This window comes from Halichoerus grypus, chromosome 2 (assembly GCF_964656455.1).
Source record: "Halichoerus grypus chromosome 2, mHalGry1.hap1.1, whole genome shotgun sequence".
Taxonomy (NCBI): Eukaryota; Metazoa; Chordata; class Mammalia; order Carnivora; family Phocidae; genus Halichoerus; species Halichoerus grypus.
In genome coordinates, this window is record NC_135713.1 from 11,831,760 (window position 1) to 11,848,910 (window position 17,151).

At 45.2% G+C, this 17,151-nt stretch overlaps 1 protein-coding gene across 2 annotated transcripts in view; it reads right to left on the bottom strand.

The window, feature by feature from the left end:
- ANKH (ANKH inorganic pyrophosphate transport regulator) overlaps positions 1 to 17,151 on the bottom strand; it is a 128,991-nt gene that overhangs the window by 96,008 nt on the left and 15,832 nt on the right. Inside the window, exon 1 of one of the 2 annotated variants that reach the window (XM_078066583.1) lies at positions 544 to 710. The exons of the other annotated variant lie outside the window; for it this stretch is intronic. The gene's annotated coding sequence lies outside the window, so the exon portion shown is untranslated. Of the gene's footprint in view, positions 1 to 543; positions 711 to 17,151 lie in introns of those variants that run through there. 2 annotated transcript variants of the gene reach the window in all.

Here is a 17,151-nt window from a genome sequence, read left to right on the forward strand (position 1 = left end):
CCTGTCCAGGTAGGTGAAGGACCCATATTTGTTTGGATAAAGAGCAGTACTCTGCAAACTTCAGATCATAGCCCGTGGGCCCATTCTAGCATGGGATAAAGCATATGAACTACAGACAAACTACAAAACATGTCCCCTTGTTTCTAGGCATGTCGACAACACCTTCCTTTAAGAACTGCTATCTATTTTATGCCAATTAGAGAAAGCAATCATGGTAACCTTACCACACAATTAGACATAAAGCTGTCCATGACAGGTTGGCTTGGATACCACCCATGGATGTGTTATGAAAAACAAGCTTGTCTTTACTCTACTGCAGTTCTTTGGGCCATACCATAAAATAAAACCCATCAATAATGTGCCCTCTCATAAGGATCTCATTACAGGGAAATTTACTTGTGAAATTATTTCATAGCTCAAACTCTAGCCATGCTATAGGAAAATATCAGTTTATCAAAATAAGGTGCATCCCCTGCACTGTATCCAAATCAGAGGTAAAAGACCAAGCTAGCAAATGACTTTGCCCAAGTCAAATGTACCTACCTTTAAGGTCTGAATTACTCAAGGGAGTTCCTTGTAGGACAGTCATTCAGAAGAAACAATATCGAAGCATGGTCCTTCACTACAGTTTTAGTTAATTGATGACTCTTATTGTATATTATAAAGAAGAGAAATAACAGAATCTAGAACAATTTATTTAGTATCAGGCTCTGTCCTGAGCACCAGCACATGTTTTCTCTAGTCAAACATTCATTATGACCCTATGAAAAATGTTTTATTCTCAGCCCTTTACTGAGGAGAAGGCAGGCTGGGTGGAGCTAAGTGAGTTAACCACATCCTTCGTAAGTGGCAAAGCCAGTACTTGAACGCAGGTTAATTCTTCAGTATTTTATTTTATTTTTTTAGAGAGGGAGAGATGGCAGGGATGAGGGGGAGGGCAGGGGGGAGAGGGAGAGAATCTTAAGCAGGCTCTGCAGGGCTCCATCTCATAACCCTGAGATCATGACCTTAGCCGAAATCAAGAGTCAGACGCTTAACTGACTGAGCCACCCAGGCTCCCCAATTCTTCCAGTATTTTTAACTACCACTATGATACTCTGTAAAACCTCTGTTCTCCTTCCTCAATCTTGGCGGTCAGATTTCTAGAAATAACTTAAATAATCAAAAGCGAAACATACTACAGAGTTGGAATTCAGCTTCTAGTGAAAAATGTCAAAGTTCTACAAATAATACTGCCTTCTCTCTGAGATACAGGAGAAAAGTGTCAAATCTCTACTTTATAAACAAACTACCTCATGCTTAGGAAGAACGTATTTGGGCATGTTGCCTGTTCTTGTGCAGCAAATCAGCAGGAATGCCTGACACACGATCTAGAATCTACTTCTGCCAGGCTAGTGCTGGGCAACCATTATACATCATGCATGTCTCACGAATCAGTCTTTGAAAAAAACCTCCTCGCAAAATCAAATCACACAGAAAGAGTTGTTGCACATTTCTCGTGTTTCAGGCAGAGATCTGAGACAAATGGAGGCTGTTTTCCCGTCCTCAGGATATATAAAAGAGGTCATACTGAGGTAAGTACCGTGTCTTCATCGAAGTTCATGAATTCGCTCCTAATTGAATAATAACTTCAAGAAAATATCAACTTTGCCTCTAAAATGATCCTTCATGATCTTAGCACCATGTTATATAAAGCAGGAAATTATGAATGCTTCATTCCCGGTCCTGGTTTTGCAATACTTGGAAAAGGCACCTGTCTATTCTTTATCTGTAGGATGGATGCAAGGATGAATTAATGTGAGGAAAGTACTGTGTTTTAGGTTGAAAAATACCTCATTATAGGTCTCATTAAATCACCCTGACAGACTAAATACATCCTTAAGGATAACTACTAAGCATGTTCTTAAAAATGGGTATAGGAAGCAGAATTGTGAGGCAGGAGTTTTCTGTATTTGAGGCTGCCCTTCCAAACCTTCGAAACCTGTTGTGCCTGGGGTTGGTTGGGCGATCGTGTTTTCCTCACACGGTGCCGTATCACACTGAGGACACATCCCTTGCAGCTAGCCCCCAGTGCTGGCACTGCCCCTGGCCTGGTCACACACACCCACCCAGGCTGGAATAACCGAAGGTGGGGACCGCACGAATGGGAGGGTGAGGAATGCACAGCCCCCATGCTGAGTGAAGAGGCCAAGTCAAACATGCCACGGGGCCAGTGGGGCAGGAGGTGGCCGGAAAGACATTCCCTGATGGCTCGGGATATTTAAATGTTGTGGGTTGGGGAGTGTGAGTGTTGCGGGGGAGCAGGGGGCCGTATACAACCTTGGGGATAAAAAAGCAACGTTGCTAAACCTAAAAATAATTTGGTCCTAATGGACAGATCACAACAAAAGCAAATGCAAACACGGCAGCAAAGGGCAATTGAAGATCCCAGGGCTGTAGGTCTGTTTTCTCAAACTGCCTGGCCCCTGCCTTCAGCTGGCCCTGCCTATGAAACAGTGCGTTTGGTTCGCCATTTCACCCCACATGTAGCCTGGCCCTTGGCGCTGGGAAGGCACCAGCCGTCCTGGTGTGCCTGGGACCCACCTGCGTTAGCACTCCAAGTCCCAGATCCCCAGAAACCCTGCAGTCGTGGGCAAACTGGGTCAGTTGGCTACTCTATAGATCTCTCATGTCGGATCTTTTTTCTGCCTTAATGGAGAGGTGGTTCCATTTGTTCTTTTTTTTTCTTTTTCTTTTTCTTTTAAAGGACAACACTTTTAGGTGACATAACTGTTTTTTGATCAGTAGAATACTGAAACTGTAATTTTGAAGGTTCCAAATGCTGCACCACACGTAAAGTGACAAATCCATACATGTAAAACTGTTTTTAAAGTCATATAAGGCGACCTCTTGTGCATTTTTTTTTTTTACATTAAGGTACACTATTTAAAAGTATTATTGATGGTACATTTAAAAGCAGTATTCTTTCAACTCAAATTTGCACAAAGCTTTATAAGCTGTAGTTTGAGAGAACTCCTCCTATGGACTGTTAGCCCTGGGAAGCCACTGAACCAGGCTGTGGCCACCCATGTGGCTCTGGGCCCCTGGGGGGAGGACGAGGCAGACACCAACAGAACTCATGGCTAACCCCCACCCTGCAGTCTCCCCTTACCAATACCTGACCCCACCCCTTCTCCATTCTCCTTCATGAAATGCCAACTTCTTATTTCGCTTGCTCTCTGGAGGGACAGGAAAACACCCAAGGACCAATCAGACTCAAGCAGAGTAGCATGCAAGGAAGGACCACAACTTCTTCCATCTAGCATACCATAGCTTGGCCCATCTGGCAGTGAAACACCTGGAATGCTTCACCAGGAGTTTGCCTCGCCAGGGTCCCGCTGTGATCCCAGGCTGCCTGCCTGATGGTGTTCTTTCATTCAACTTACTGCTTCGGGATTCTGGACACACAGTGTGAGGCTGCCTGGGTTTTCTCATTGGTTATCTGCTGATTTTGAAGTCATAGAACCCTATTTCTTTCCATGGGTGTTTCTAGATGCCAAGCATTTGGGGGAAGGAGGTTGGGAGGGGTACAAGGACAGTTCTTGGCTGGGCTACAAGCATGGCTTTCACTAGCGGGGTTGTGATGCCCAACTCAGAAACCTCAGAGAGACAGGGGGCTCCAGAAGGAAGGGTGTGGAAACTATCTATGTTCCCACTAGCTATTTTCATTATTATTATTTTGGCCACTCTTAATTAAGTCACTAAATGTCTCATTAAAAAAAAAAGACTTTTCTTGCTTGTCACATCTCCTCACTTTGCTATATATAGTTCAGCTCATTTACTGCTGGCTCAAGGCACTAGGATGGTATATGCTAAGATATGCCTCGAAGACATTTCCAGGATCCCCTTTTCCCATGCAGAATGCTGCCACAATATTTACAGTCATGATTCCCATGTGCAAAGGGGTTCTCGTTCAAATGCCTGCATACCATCCTCCTCCGAGAAATCCTACACTATAGGAAACCATCCTTATTGTCAACCCAACATTGCCCAAATGTACTTGATCAGGTGGTCCAATCTGCACCTAAGCCCTATTATCCTACAGCAGATTTTGGGAAACTTGCTCAACTAAGGTATTCACAGAATTGAAAACAGTCTCTTTTCCTGAACTAGACTATGAATCTTGCTAATTGAGGAAAAGTGGTTAGCAAACCATGGACTATTTCCCACATATTAATCTTTTTCATCAACAAGTTAAATTCTGAAGAAAGATAAGGAGGAGGGATAACACCTTTAAGGAACAAAGCTTAATCATTTATAAAAGATATTTTGCTTTTAAAACCTACCCTAAATTTTGAGGGGGGAAAAATCCTTGCTCAGCAAAGCATCCAATTCTCTACCAGAATTTTCCAACAGCTCACAATACCAACAGGAGGGCACAGCTCTACTCCGCATTACAGTGGAAATTCCTGGCAGCTCCCTTCCAAGAAAAGCAAGTTTTAGATCAAGAACCTCCAAATATTGATATTTTCTGGTCTGAAAATCATACTAAGAAATCAGTCTTTAAGCAGTTACCTTTCCAAAACAGAACATATTAAAAAAACTAAAAATGTAACAAAAACGACTTAAAAGTTATTAAAAGGTTGCTGCCACAGACATAAATTTATTGTCCCAGTGGAAATTCTGACAGTTTTCCATGTGTAAATAAGTATTATTTCCACTATTGTGCTTTGTTATAAGGTCCCCAAAATAGTTGCAACGAGGGAAAAAAAACTTCTAGGTTATAAATAAGCATATCCTTTCCAAAAAAATTCAATAACAAAAGTCAACTATCAAATTGCTAGTTAATGGCTTGAGGGGTAGTTACACACAGAGGGAAAAGTCAAAATAAACAGATTATAGTAAGTAAATAAGCAGATTTGTGGAAGCGTTCGAGTCATCTAGAAAACACACTATGAGAATTAAAAACAAATTCTAATAGATTTATTTAAAACTGGTGCAAGAGGCATTGGACTCTTGGTCTCAGCTCAGGTGTTGATCTCAGGGTTGTGAGTTCAAGCCCTGCCTACTTAAAAACAAAAAAACAAAAAACAAAAAACAGGGTTCAAGAGGAGTTGGAGGTGGTAAAATTCCAACAAAGGTTAAAGTGAATTTTAATTACTCTTCCTGCTTTAGGTTCCTAGCTTTAAAATGGGGATAAGGATCTATGTTCCACTGGGAGAGCAATGAAAAACTCGGGAAGAATATGACTATCGAGATACTGGAAATATATCAACACCTACTAACCTTTCTGCAAGGAGAAATTTTACTAGTTAAGATTACTTCCAGCCTACCTTCCAAATGACAAAATATATCTCACTACAGTGGAATGGATAAGTAGCCAGAGACAATTTCTGGGTGCTTAATACTTCCAACCGTGATGTAATCCCACTGCTGCTTTGGTGGGCCCCTCGCTTGGCCAACCCGATAGGGAGGCTCCAGCAGCCTGCACTCTTATTCCTGGGACTCTGACGGATTGGCAGGGCAGCAAGCAGAAAGTCCCTGAGGTCAGTGGCTCATGATAGTATCTTCAAATGTCCTAGAGGCAGGCAAATACTCATTCCATTCTTAAATCACAGCGTAGCCATATATGTTGGAAGTTCTACCAGAGAAGAATTGGTTTGACGTGCTCATTAAAAATGAGGTCTCTTTCTTGATATTCTGACACCCTGGGCTCTCTAAATTAGCTCAGGTCTTGAAAAGGGTTTATTTGTGGACAGAGGCGTTAGCTCTTCATGCTAATAGGTAACGGTTAAAACCAAGCTCTTACCTACTAAACTTAGACAGCTTGTTGAGCTGTTAGAAATGCCAATCTTTTTTTTTTTTTTTCAGTGAGGGAAAGAATGGGAGTGGGGGAGCAGAGGGAGAGAGAATCTTAAGCAGGCTCCACCCCCAGTGTGGAGCCCAACACGCGGCTTGATCTCACCACCCTAAGACCATGACCTGAGCCAAAATCAAGAGTCGGATGCTTAACTGACTGAGCCACCCGGGTGCCCCAGAAATGCCAGTCTTTGTAACAGCTGCAGCAAGGGAGGCTGAAGCAAGATTCTTGCTTGCTCTTTCCCTGGCCTTATGTATATATGGGCCCAGGACTGAGCCCTAGGGCTACAGGAGTAAGAGAGGGTGAGGATTACATTAAGAGTCAGGATTGAAAAGCTGCTGCACAAGCTTAAAAGAAAATGGTGATCTTTCCCAGAGCCTTTTCAAAGCAGCCCAGATATTACCCTTTGTGGACTGGCCTGTGTTGGGCCTGAGGGGGGCAAGCCCAACTGATCTGGGGCCCTGCCCAGCTCGTCAAATATTAGGCAAGAAGAAAATGACCCGGTGCATATTTATATGTGCTGGTGGGTCATTCCTTCGTCCATGTAACAGGAGTACTTTTGTGCGAAGGGACTATTAGGGGCTCTGCAGTCCTCCAACAACGCTCTAGCTTCTCTTTCCCGTATCAAAACTCTTTTCAGGAACACACCTCCTAAGAGTTGGCAGCAGGAAGGAATGAGGAGACCAGCCGGCACAGGCGTGGGCCCTCTGTGGGGCTCACGCTGACATGCGTTCCGTCCAGACCCGACCTGGCCTAAGTTCAGAACGTGGCTCCCCTTCCACAAAACTCACAAGCATCTCATAAGCAACTCTAAAGTGATTTTATATAAAATTTTAAAGTATGAGGCAAAAAGGCCTGATGTCATGGCAAAGGACACGAGCTCTCCTGTTGGCCTGTCGGCGCTGCTATCTGTCCCTGGACAAGCTAGCTGCCCCCTGCAACTTTAGTTTCCCCATCTGTAAAGATGACAGGCGCCGTCTCATAGGGCAGAGCGTCCATTTAAAATGCTGAGTCTATGCACAGTCCAGAGGAGGAGGCCCCCCATACACGGCGATGACTATTACTGTTACCATCGCTAATTACAGTGAAGGCAGGCGAGCTCAGTGGACAGAGGGAAAAGGACTCTGTTGGGGGAAAACCCAGTTTTACTGCTGACCTAGTAGGGGATTTCTTGAGATTCTTAAAAAATGTAAAGGTCTATTGTGTGGCCTTGGGCAAGTCACTTACCCTCCCTATGTCTTCGTGTCCTCATTTGGAGAAAGAGAATCATAACAGGAGCTGCTTCATAGTGTTACTTAGCAGATTAATGAGTTAATATCCATAAAGGATTTAGAGCAGTTACCCGGAACACAGTCAGGACTAGATAACTTGTTTGTTTTACCATCGTTAAGACAAAGAAAACACTGTTCTCAAGTAAGTCAGCCAGAGTAGGAAAGAAAAGCCTATTTACTTCACTAACGTTAATGAATCAAATAGTGTTGTGTTTTTTTTTAAGATTTTATTTATTTATTTGACAGAGCGAGAGGTAGCGAGAGCAGGAACACAAGCAGGGGGAGTGGGAGAGGGAGAAGCAGGCTTCCCGCAGAGCAGGGAGCCCCATGCGGGGCTCGATCCCAGGACCCTGAGATCATGACCTGAGCTGAAGGCAGACGCTTAATGACTGAGCCACCCAGGTGCCCCTCAAATAGTGTTATAATCTTTTGCTGCTAGTACAGTTAATTTTAATTTTTATGGTGATCTCTTTACAATAGGTTTTTTAAAACATATATATAATTCTGTATTTGTACAGAGTTGGTTAAATTTTAAGACGCTTCCAGATGTATTTTTAATTCTGTTGAGACTAAGAGACTCATGTTAAAAGAGACGAATGTGCACCTCTGGTTAATCATTAGAATAACTTGGGCAAGTCTGTGCCATTATAAAAGGGAGCCTGAGAGAAGTCTGACAGTCCGTGGTCATGGTCAGCTCAGCACACGCTGAAATGTTTCTCTAGTCCAGGGCCACTGACTTTGAAAACCAATTTTACAATCAGGCTCTTGATCCTTTGGATGGATTGGTGTGTTGGTGATAAAAACCTGCAGGAGTCTGCACTCTCCCCTAACAGGTATCTCGTGCTGCTTACCATCATTTAATTTCAAGCCTTCAGAAGATCCAGAAACACCCATACAGTGTTACTATGAATTTTTGGCTCGTAAGATTCTGGCAGATGCTCCTGCTGGCTGTGAATTACTTTTCCTGTTTGTCTTTCTGCTTATCCAGTCACCCTCTTTGTCTCCTGCTGGAATCGCACTCGGGGGGCAATCCTGTCCATTTCCAGAGAGCCCGGAGCACCTTCCCTGGTGCAGGTGGGAGTTGCAGTCCTGGGAGGGCCCTCCCCTGCCTGAGGCCACAGGAGAGGAGACAGAGGGGATAGGCTCCAGCACAAACAACTGGTCCCTGAGGGGCTGTCTGCTTAATTCCAATGGGATTATGTTACTTGGCAGATGGTACTGTGCACACTTTCTGATAAAGGACAGTTTAGAAACAGTTTATTCTTCCAATAAATCACTTAACGAACATAACAAAACACTCCACAGTGTGAATTTTCCTGCCAGTGTATACAAACTGCAGGTGTGCCCAGGCGAAAACCCAGCCAGACTCTTCCCAGCCCCTAAGGTGCGCGCAGATGTTGGCCACAGAACAGGATCGCTATCCACGTCAAGACAAAGAAACACCAAAGGCCTGAGCGCTGGGGACTCAGGTGTTTGTAAACAACAGGAGAATCTCTTTGAGCAATAACTAATCATAAACTAATCTGCACAAAGATCCTTCAAGCGATTTTGACCTAGCTATCCAAATATATCTTCACTTCGCTTTTTTGAGCAAATTGAGCCTAGTGCCCTGTTCCTTTAACAGAGGGGGGAAAGGTCTTGAAAGTAAAGTGTGAGGATGTATCAGTGGGTTGCCATAGGAACTACAGCACGCACATTCTCTGCTTTCTTAGATTTCAACCTAAGGGCTCAACTGGGAAAGGTACCAACTTACTTTTCATTTCTGGAAAAGGAAAGATTATGCTCTTTCCTTCTAACCCTTAACAGAGAGAGTAGTGAGGGCAGGTAAAAAGGATGCTAACACAGATGAGTTGAAACTTCTTAACTCGGGGCACCTGGGTGGCTCAGTCGGTTAAGCGTCTGCCTTTGACTCAGGTTATGATTCCAGGGTCCTGGGATCGAGTCCCGCATCGGGCTCCCTGCTCGGCGGGGGGGGTCTGCTTCTCCCTCTTCCTCTGCTGCTCCCCCTGCTTGTGCTCTCTCTCTCTCTCAAATAAATAAAAATCTTTATAAAAAAATAAAGGCTTTTTAAAAAAACCTTCTTTTTTTTTTTTTTTTTTTTAAAAAAAACCTTAACTTGAATGTGCGTGCGCGCGCATGAGCGCGGGCGCGCACACACACACACACACACACACACACACACACCCCACACAGTTGTGGCTTGCTGTCTGACTGTGTCCTCCTAAAGCACAGTATACCAGCATATTCTGTAGCCTGAATTCTTCATATCGTATCAGTTAAGAACAAAAACCAGAGAGATTCCTTTTTTTAAAAAAAATCTTTAGCATAAAAAAGAGCTTTCGTTCGGTTCTGTTTTCAAGGCTGGGGAGATTTTGATCAGTCTCCGAACTCCTATTACCCTCAGACTGAAATCCAGACTAGAAAATGCCAAGCCCCAGACTTTCCCTTTCCTAGAAGAAGTGACAAGACGCTGGACAACAGAATGAAAGCCCCAGTGGTGCTCACTGTGCAGGATCTTGTTCTCAATATTCTAATTCTGCAACATAAAGAGGGTACTTTGTGCACTTTGTGGATGTCTGTGGGACCCAGCGTTTATTCTGCCCCGGGGCGGAATGTGAAGATGGGACATCTGCCATCAGAGGGAGGAGCCCCTGCCTTGAGTGCCAAGCTCCATGTAACCAATCACAGACTGAACCAGAGAAAACGACCAATATCTGACCTTTTTTGTGATCTAACATAATAATGTCCAGGCTGGCCTTTTCCAAGACAGCTAGCCACACCCCTCCACGAATGCCACCAAAACCTTCTGAGAATAAGCAAGAGAATAGATGAGAAGTTGTTAAATTCTTTATTCTGGGGACTCTTGCCATATCAGTGATGGGTGGTAACATTTTGCTTTCATCCCAACCACATTCTCTATAAACTGGTTTGCTCAAAAAGAGATTCCAGCGCTCTCATTCTCACAAAGTGGAGCATCTGGCTAGAGCGAGGAATTCCCCCAACACTTTATGATAGTTTATTTTTTCCTCTTTCTGTATCCAAGATACACGGTTTAAAGATTTTTGAGAAGGAACATTATGTTACTCCAGCAGGGTGTATGTACCCAGTGTTTTCTATTTTGTCCTAGGATCAGAACCACATGGAGAAGGTTGTTTCTGCCGTAATTTCCGAGGAAGAAGGTGAGAGTGAAACAAATCACAAACATGGGTTGTTCTTCTCTGGGTTCAGACCTCAGCCAAATTCTGATTTTTCTAACTGGGTTTTTACCATGCTAAATTTGGAATCTAATACTCTATTCATAAGGTAAATTGAGTTGTGCATTTTCTTGATTTGTGAGTTATTTTTTTATTACGTATCATTTCTTCTTTTATTTTCCTTGTTAAAATTTTAAATTAAAAGAATTTTAAAAACGGCTTTATTGAGGCATATTCAACATGCATATTTAAAGTATTCAATTCGATGTTCTGACGTATGTATACACCAGTGAAGATATCACCACACTCAAAACAAGCAATTCATCCAGCACCCCAAAAGTTTGCTCCTACTTCTTTTTCTTAATTGAGATATAACTGACATGCAACATTGTACCAGTTTCAGGTGTACAACATGATGATTTGATGTATGTATATATTGTGAAATGATCACCACAATAAGCCTGGCTCACATCCATCAGCACACATAGTTAACAAATTCTTTTTCTTGTGATGAGAACTTCTAAGGTCTACCCTCTTAGCAACCTTCAAGTATATGATACAGTATTTCTGACTCGAGTGTCACAGTTATTCTAATGGTTGCTTTAGTGGTCACGTTCAAGCAAAGGCAGATGCCAATGAATTTGCTGCCTAAGATGGTTTCTAGAAGAGACACATAATTTGATTTAGTAAGTACTACGTTTTCAAGCTTCCTTCAAAATTCGGATTTATCAGGTTAAAGAAGTTCCCATCAGCTTTCTAATGATGCCCAGACAGGCTCATCAGAGTCTGTCCCTCAGAAAAAGGTGTTCTGACACCTGAAGACAGCCAAGGTGTGGGGCGCCCGGCTGGCTTGGTAGGTGGAGGGTGCAACTCTTGATCTTGGGGTTGTGAGTTCGAGCCCCACATTGGGTGTAGAGATTACTTAAAAATAATATCTTTAAGAAAAAGAAAAGACAGCCAAGGTGCATCCTGAAAGGTGACTCCAAGGACCTCTATGACAATGGACAGTGAAAGCAAGACAAGCAAGGCTTCCAGAAAAAAGAACTCACAGCTGCTCCAAATTAGCATGTTTTTTGGTTTTATATAACTTGGCAGGCTAATACCTTAATCTTGAGTTTTTCTTCTTTACCCTCTAGCACGTATTGGGAACTTCCCTAAAAGTTTTATGGGAAAATGTATACGACGAATATGCTTAAGGATACTAGTTGTCACTATTGGTTTTATATTCATTAGGTAGAGTGGGGCAAACAAAATGTTTAGAGGGATGAAGAACTAACATACAAAGTTTTGTAAAAAAAAAAAAAAACAACAAAACAAAACAAAGGAAAATAGCAGGCCTCTTCCATCTGGACAAACAAGGGAAAATAATTAAAGCATAAAATTATGTGGTATTTCTTTTTTAAATTTTATTTTTTAAGTTGGGGTAAAATATGCATAACACTCAATTTAGCATTTTAACGATTTTTGAAGTGCACAGCTCAGCAGCATTAAGCACACCCACACTGTGGTGCGACCATCACCACACTCTCCTTAGGAGCCAGCTCGGACTCACTCTGTGTAAGACAGGGTGGGGGGACTAAAGTGAGCTGACCGTCCAGGCCTGCAGAGTACCAAAGCCGTTCGTTTGCAGCATCCTGAGAAAACGCTCAGCTGAGTTTCTAGGGCTGGACTTGAAACACGTGGCAGGGGCAGGGAGTGTGGGTCTTCTGTCTAGGCCACCTCTGATGAGAAACACTCAAGTGTCTCCTCCGTTCACTCAGGGCTCATGAGCCACTACTGAGCAATCAGGTTACCACTGCATGGTGATTTCCTTCCCTTTCCTCTCTCAGCAATAACGCCCAGAGCAGAATGTTCTGGACACGCAAGGCAGAATACATGGAGATCCCAGGACAACACACCCGTTCTACCCAACCGTCTCCTATATTCAGCACACTTTGTTCCACTGTGATTCCCTGCAGCACAGCAAAGAGCTTCAGGGTCTGCGGGCATCTATATTGTGGCCAGAGTACTGAGCCATCAGAACCTTTGTAGACACTGCTCCCTGAGTCTGAAAACTGCCTTCGCCTCAGCAGAGACCCCATCCCCTGGGCTCTTCAGCTCCCTGACGGACGAGTCACTGTGGCTCTCAGTTTTCCACAACACACTAGACTTCAATGAATGAAAGCCCCTCCCAGCAACTATGGGTGGGTGGGGGGGGGGCTGACCAAACAAGGGAAAAAGAGCCCATCTGATAGCAGCAGAAGAGTCCACGGAGTGAGAGCAGACCGACAGGCCCTGGGCAGAAGACTGAGCCCGAGGAAGAGGCAGGCAGGAGGAAGCTCAGGAGGAAGGCGGGTGCTTCTCCTGCTGCTGGGCTCCAGGAGCCCTCTGTCCCTCCCCCGACGTGTCCTGGCTCTTGGTCTCTGCATTGGGTAGGGGAGGACACAGGCCAGCACTGAAGGAGGACTAAGTAAAGAGGGGCAGTGAGGATGACCCACCGAGTTAATGCAGTTCCCACTTCCAAATCTGACAGCCCGGGCAGCACCTGTCCAACACTGCGGGCACGCGTTTCACACGCTCTGGTGAGTACAACCACCATCCGCTTTAGACACCTACATGTGACCTTTCATTTTTTAAAATTTTATTTATTTATTTATTTACTTACTTACTTATTTAAGGTGGGGGAGGGGCAGAGGGAGAGGGGGAGAGAGAATCTTTAGCAGGCTGCATGCCCCCGCGGAGCCAACGCGGGGCTCAATCTCAGGACCCTGAGATCATGACCTGAGCTGAAATCAAGAGTCGGGTGCTCAACCAACGGAGCCACCCATGGGCCCCTAAATGTGACCTTCTCTTAAGGAACCTGATCCTTTCCTCTTACTCCTCGGAACCCACAAAGCGGGGATGCAGGGGAAGAATAGAGTGTTCTGGCATTATCTGCACCGTTCTGTCCTGGAGCCAAGGCCACATTCACAGCCCTCACAAGAGGGAACGAGTCTCTTGGCTGCAGAGCAGAGCAACTTTATTAGCTGGGCTGCAGGCTTTGTCTCTCTCTGCCTCATGCCTTAGCTGCCCTAAATTTGGGTATTAACATAAAGGCCTTTTTCATTTGTTCATATTCCCACGGTTGGCTGTCTTGGGACGACTCTGATGTTACGCTTCTCTCTACAGTCCACTCTTTCTTCATACCATAAGCAAACAGGCTCACTGGTTTCCTAAACACATGATTATGTCCCATGTGCCAAGCTGCGCTGACCTTAACTTCTGGCCTCAGGTGGTTCTAGCTGCATGTGCACTATCCCAGGGCTGTCGCCAGACTTCTTGGCCACCAGCTCAACAGCAGGAGCAAACCTCGATTTAGAAGAGGTCCTGTAGCCTGAAGACAGACAAGGCTGGTGCATTTCAAACGCCAGTCTTGCAAAATGAAAGGCTCTGCATCCAAGGCAGTGCATGCTCTCGGGGAGGCGGGGGTGGGGGTGGATGGGGGGGCAGGAAACCAAACCACTCAGGGCACCGCGTTAGCCGAGAGCAGCAAAACCATGATTGGTATGACTTCCATCCACGCTGGGAGGGGAAAGGAGGTGCCTCAAAGCAAACGCTTCTGCGGCCAGTAAGGAACACAAAGATCACGGAAGGGGAAAAGGGCAGTTGGCGATTTTGAAATCACATCTCCTCGGCTGCCACCGTTGAGTAAGCAAGTGCTGTGCATGAGGAGGCCCTGAAGGGGGGTGAGGAAGGCGCCCTGCAATCCTGTGAGGGCGGCATGCTTCGGCAGAGAGAAGCAGCAAGTTCACAGGGCTGCTCAGTGAACAAAAAGGTTGCAATCAAGGAGGGTATATCAAGGGCTTCATCTATCCTCCCGGGAAGCACCTCTGTGCAGGGCCGGTCCCATCATTTCTGCCGGCCTTTGGCTCCGCACCGCACACCGCCGGCGCGGGGCCGGCCCACCGCTCAGGCTGCCCGCACGGCTGGGCCGGCAGTGGGAGTCTATTTATTTGGTGCCTATAGATACGGACCCAGTCTTCCTGACAATCTTGACATAAAGAGAGGTTCTCCGACTCAATATGGGAGGACCCTATGCCTTCCAGTGACCACCGCTCATGATGAGACCCCATGGAAAACGACAGTCGAAAATTCAGTAAGGGTTTTAATTTCCTTTTCTAAGTTTTACATTCTGTTCAGCGAAGAAGAAAGACCTCGAGTGTTATTATTGTGCCATTCTGTGATAAAGCAGGAGTAATTACTAGGAAGGAAACGATATTATAAGGAGAGGTAAGTTATAAATTATTTTAATGATCCGTTGGCTGGGGGGGGTTGGGGTTCATCTCCCTTGACTTTCCCCCTCATCCCCTCCCCCTCCCCACCAAAAATTCAAAAAGCAAGCAAATAAATAGAAATTCCTCAGAGGGGAGATAAAAGAAGAAAAATGCTTTTACGCCCAGGAGCTGTCCACCCCTGGAAAAAAACAACAGCACAGGCATAAAAAGGCTATTTCTACATTTTGGAAAACCACACGAGATGCAAACTATATGAGCCTAGAGTCCCTACAAGATTAATTGTACTGTACTCCCATCCAGTCTGGTTGCGAGCTCTAATTTCAAAGCCCCCACTACTAGCTTATGGCAAATCCATGCTCTACCTTCTAAGATTTTTTTCCTTTCTTTCTCTTTAAAACTGAATGCCATCCAATTAAAAAAAAAAAAAAGAGAGAGAAAAACTGGCTTATTTCAAACAACCCATAAATATTTTATACTATGTTAAGGGAAACCTCAAATAACACAAAACTATCAAAATGTTGCCACGGTTATGTAATCAATGATTTAATAAGCTCAAAAGAGAAATAACTACAAACAAGTACACATCACAGCTCTGGGTGGAGGAGGACAGGGTTTTAATTTACAATACAGTGCTGTGTTTTAAAAACACACGACTCTCATTTCCACGCTTCCCCCTCTGGACTTACCTGTCAAGCTGAGTTGCTAAGGAACTGGCATGTACTAGAGATCGGATTTCTTCTTTGTAAACTTGGTGTGGCAGGTACGTCCCAAGGGCATTTTCTTTTCCACCTTCTCATTTGGATTTTGGATAGGGAAAGCACTCTAGTTCTATTTTTAACCATATTCTCTCATTTTGTGTCACGGGAAGTGATGTAACCCATTCAGAATCCCTAAAGCAAAGGACTTTCCTCTCCTACAATGTTGACGATACATAGATAGTTTATAAAACTATTTATTGAAATAAATAAAACCATTTGCACAGGAAATTATTACAGGTTATCAGGCGATATATTCGATGGAGGGAGGGAAGATGGGCTTAATAGCAATATTGTTTGCTATCAGATTAATATTACTTCAGTGTTACTTTCTGCTCGGGTCCCATGCTGTGACATGTAATATAATATTGTCCCTGCTGTGACATAGAATATGGAGCATTAAAAGCTTGTTGGTTTGGCTGCAGCCCATTCTCACCACAAGAAGTCCAGAGTGCATAATGCTCTTTACTAGGAGGCAACAGCTAACATGGTAAGTGCTTCTGGCCACGGTCGCTCTGCACATTGGGGTCTGTCCAGGCTCACCCTAACTGTAGTTGTGCAGGGTGACTCCTCTGCCCCAGATGGAGATGCATACTTGCCAATCAGACAAGATTGGCATCCTTTAAGAGACTGCTTTGATGGTCATCTGGATGTGTACCCCTACAGGGAAGCTTGTCTTGGGGGACTTCCGGGGCTGAAGGTGAGGGCCATTAACTAGGAGTGGCCCGCGGTGTGGGGGACTCCCGAGCATCCTTCCCCACCTGCTGGGTTAAGACCGCCTCACTAGGCAGCACCCCGTAGTACTCAAATTACCCTGACTTCTTCCCTCAGGCGAAAACACCTCACACAAAAGGGCATGTTTTGGCATGTTTTCTTTCACCAGAAAATGCTTCTTATCCCAAACACAAGCATAACTGTTTCTCAAGGTAGTCGGCCTCATTGGCATCTACGTGAAGACCAGTCGGTGAACCCGAGTATCAAGTCCCTCTGGTCACTCCCTCCCTGACGTGGGGCCAGCTTCGACATCTGCGAGGAGTGGCTTTCCCCTCCGGGTGGGGAAGGGAGGCCACTCTGGTCGCACACACGCACGCGTCCTCCTGGTCCCGCCGCGGACCTGAGCTGAGCTGTGTGCCAGGCGGCACGCTCAGGAACAAGTGCAGCCAACTCAGTTTGCCGGCCCTCCATGTAGAGGGACAGACGCGCTCCAGCTGGTAAAAGATGTGGGCCCTAGGCGCTGACCTTGAGCTCATCGCCTGTGTTCTGTGGCTTACGGTTTCAAGCAAGGGGTCATTCACGTCATCCATTTACTTCACCCCAGCCCATCTGAGGCTCCCCCTGTGCTGAGTGCTGTGGGAAAGGGAGCCCTGCCTCGGGGCTTCGTGGTAAGGTGGGGACACAGATGTGGCATGACCAAGATGCCAGGAGGCATGGGACGCAGGAGCCCTGGGGCCTCCAGGAAGGGCGGACTGCTGCCATGAATGAAAAGGCAAGACTCATCACTGCGGCCATCCAGGCAACCTATTCTGAAATTAATGAATGCTTGAAAGGGAAAAATTATCCTTAAAAAAAGACACCTGATTTATGAAAAGGTGCTGAAAAGCAGAGGAAGCGCCAATGTCTGCCAGAAGGTACAGCCAATGAAAGCCCAGGGAGCCCACACCGAGTGTTTTTTTTAACCCGATGATTAGATTTTAAGAAAGTGATACTCGGCAGCATAGACAAGGAGGCCGGGCTGCGGGGCACGTGGGGCAGTTCAGAGGCGGGCAGCGAGGCTGGGGTGAAAGCGGGCGGGTCATTCTGGCAAGGCGGAGCCCTATGATATGAATGTTGAGGGAAGAA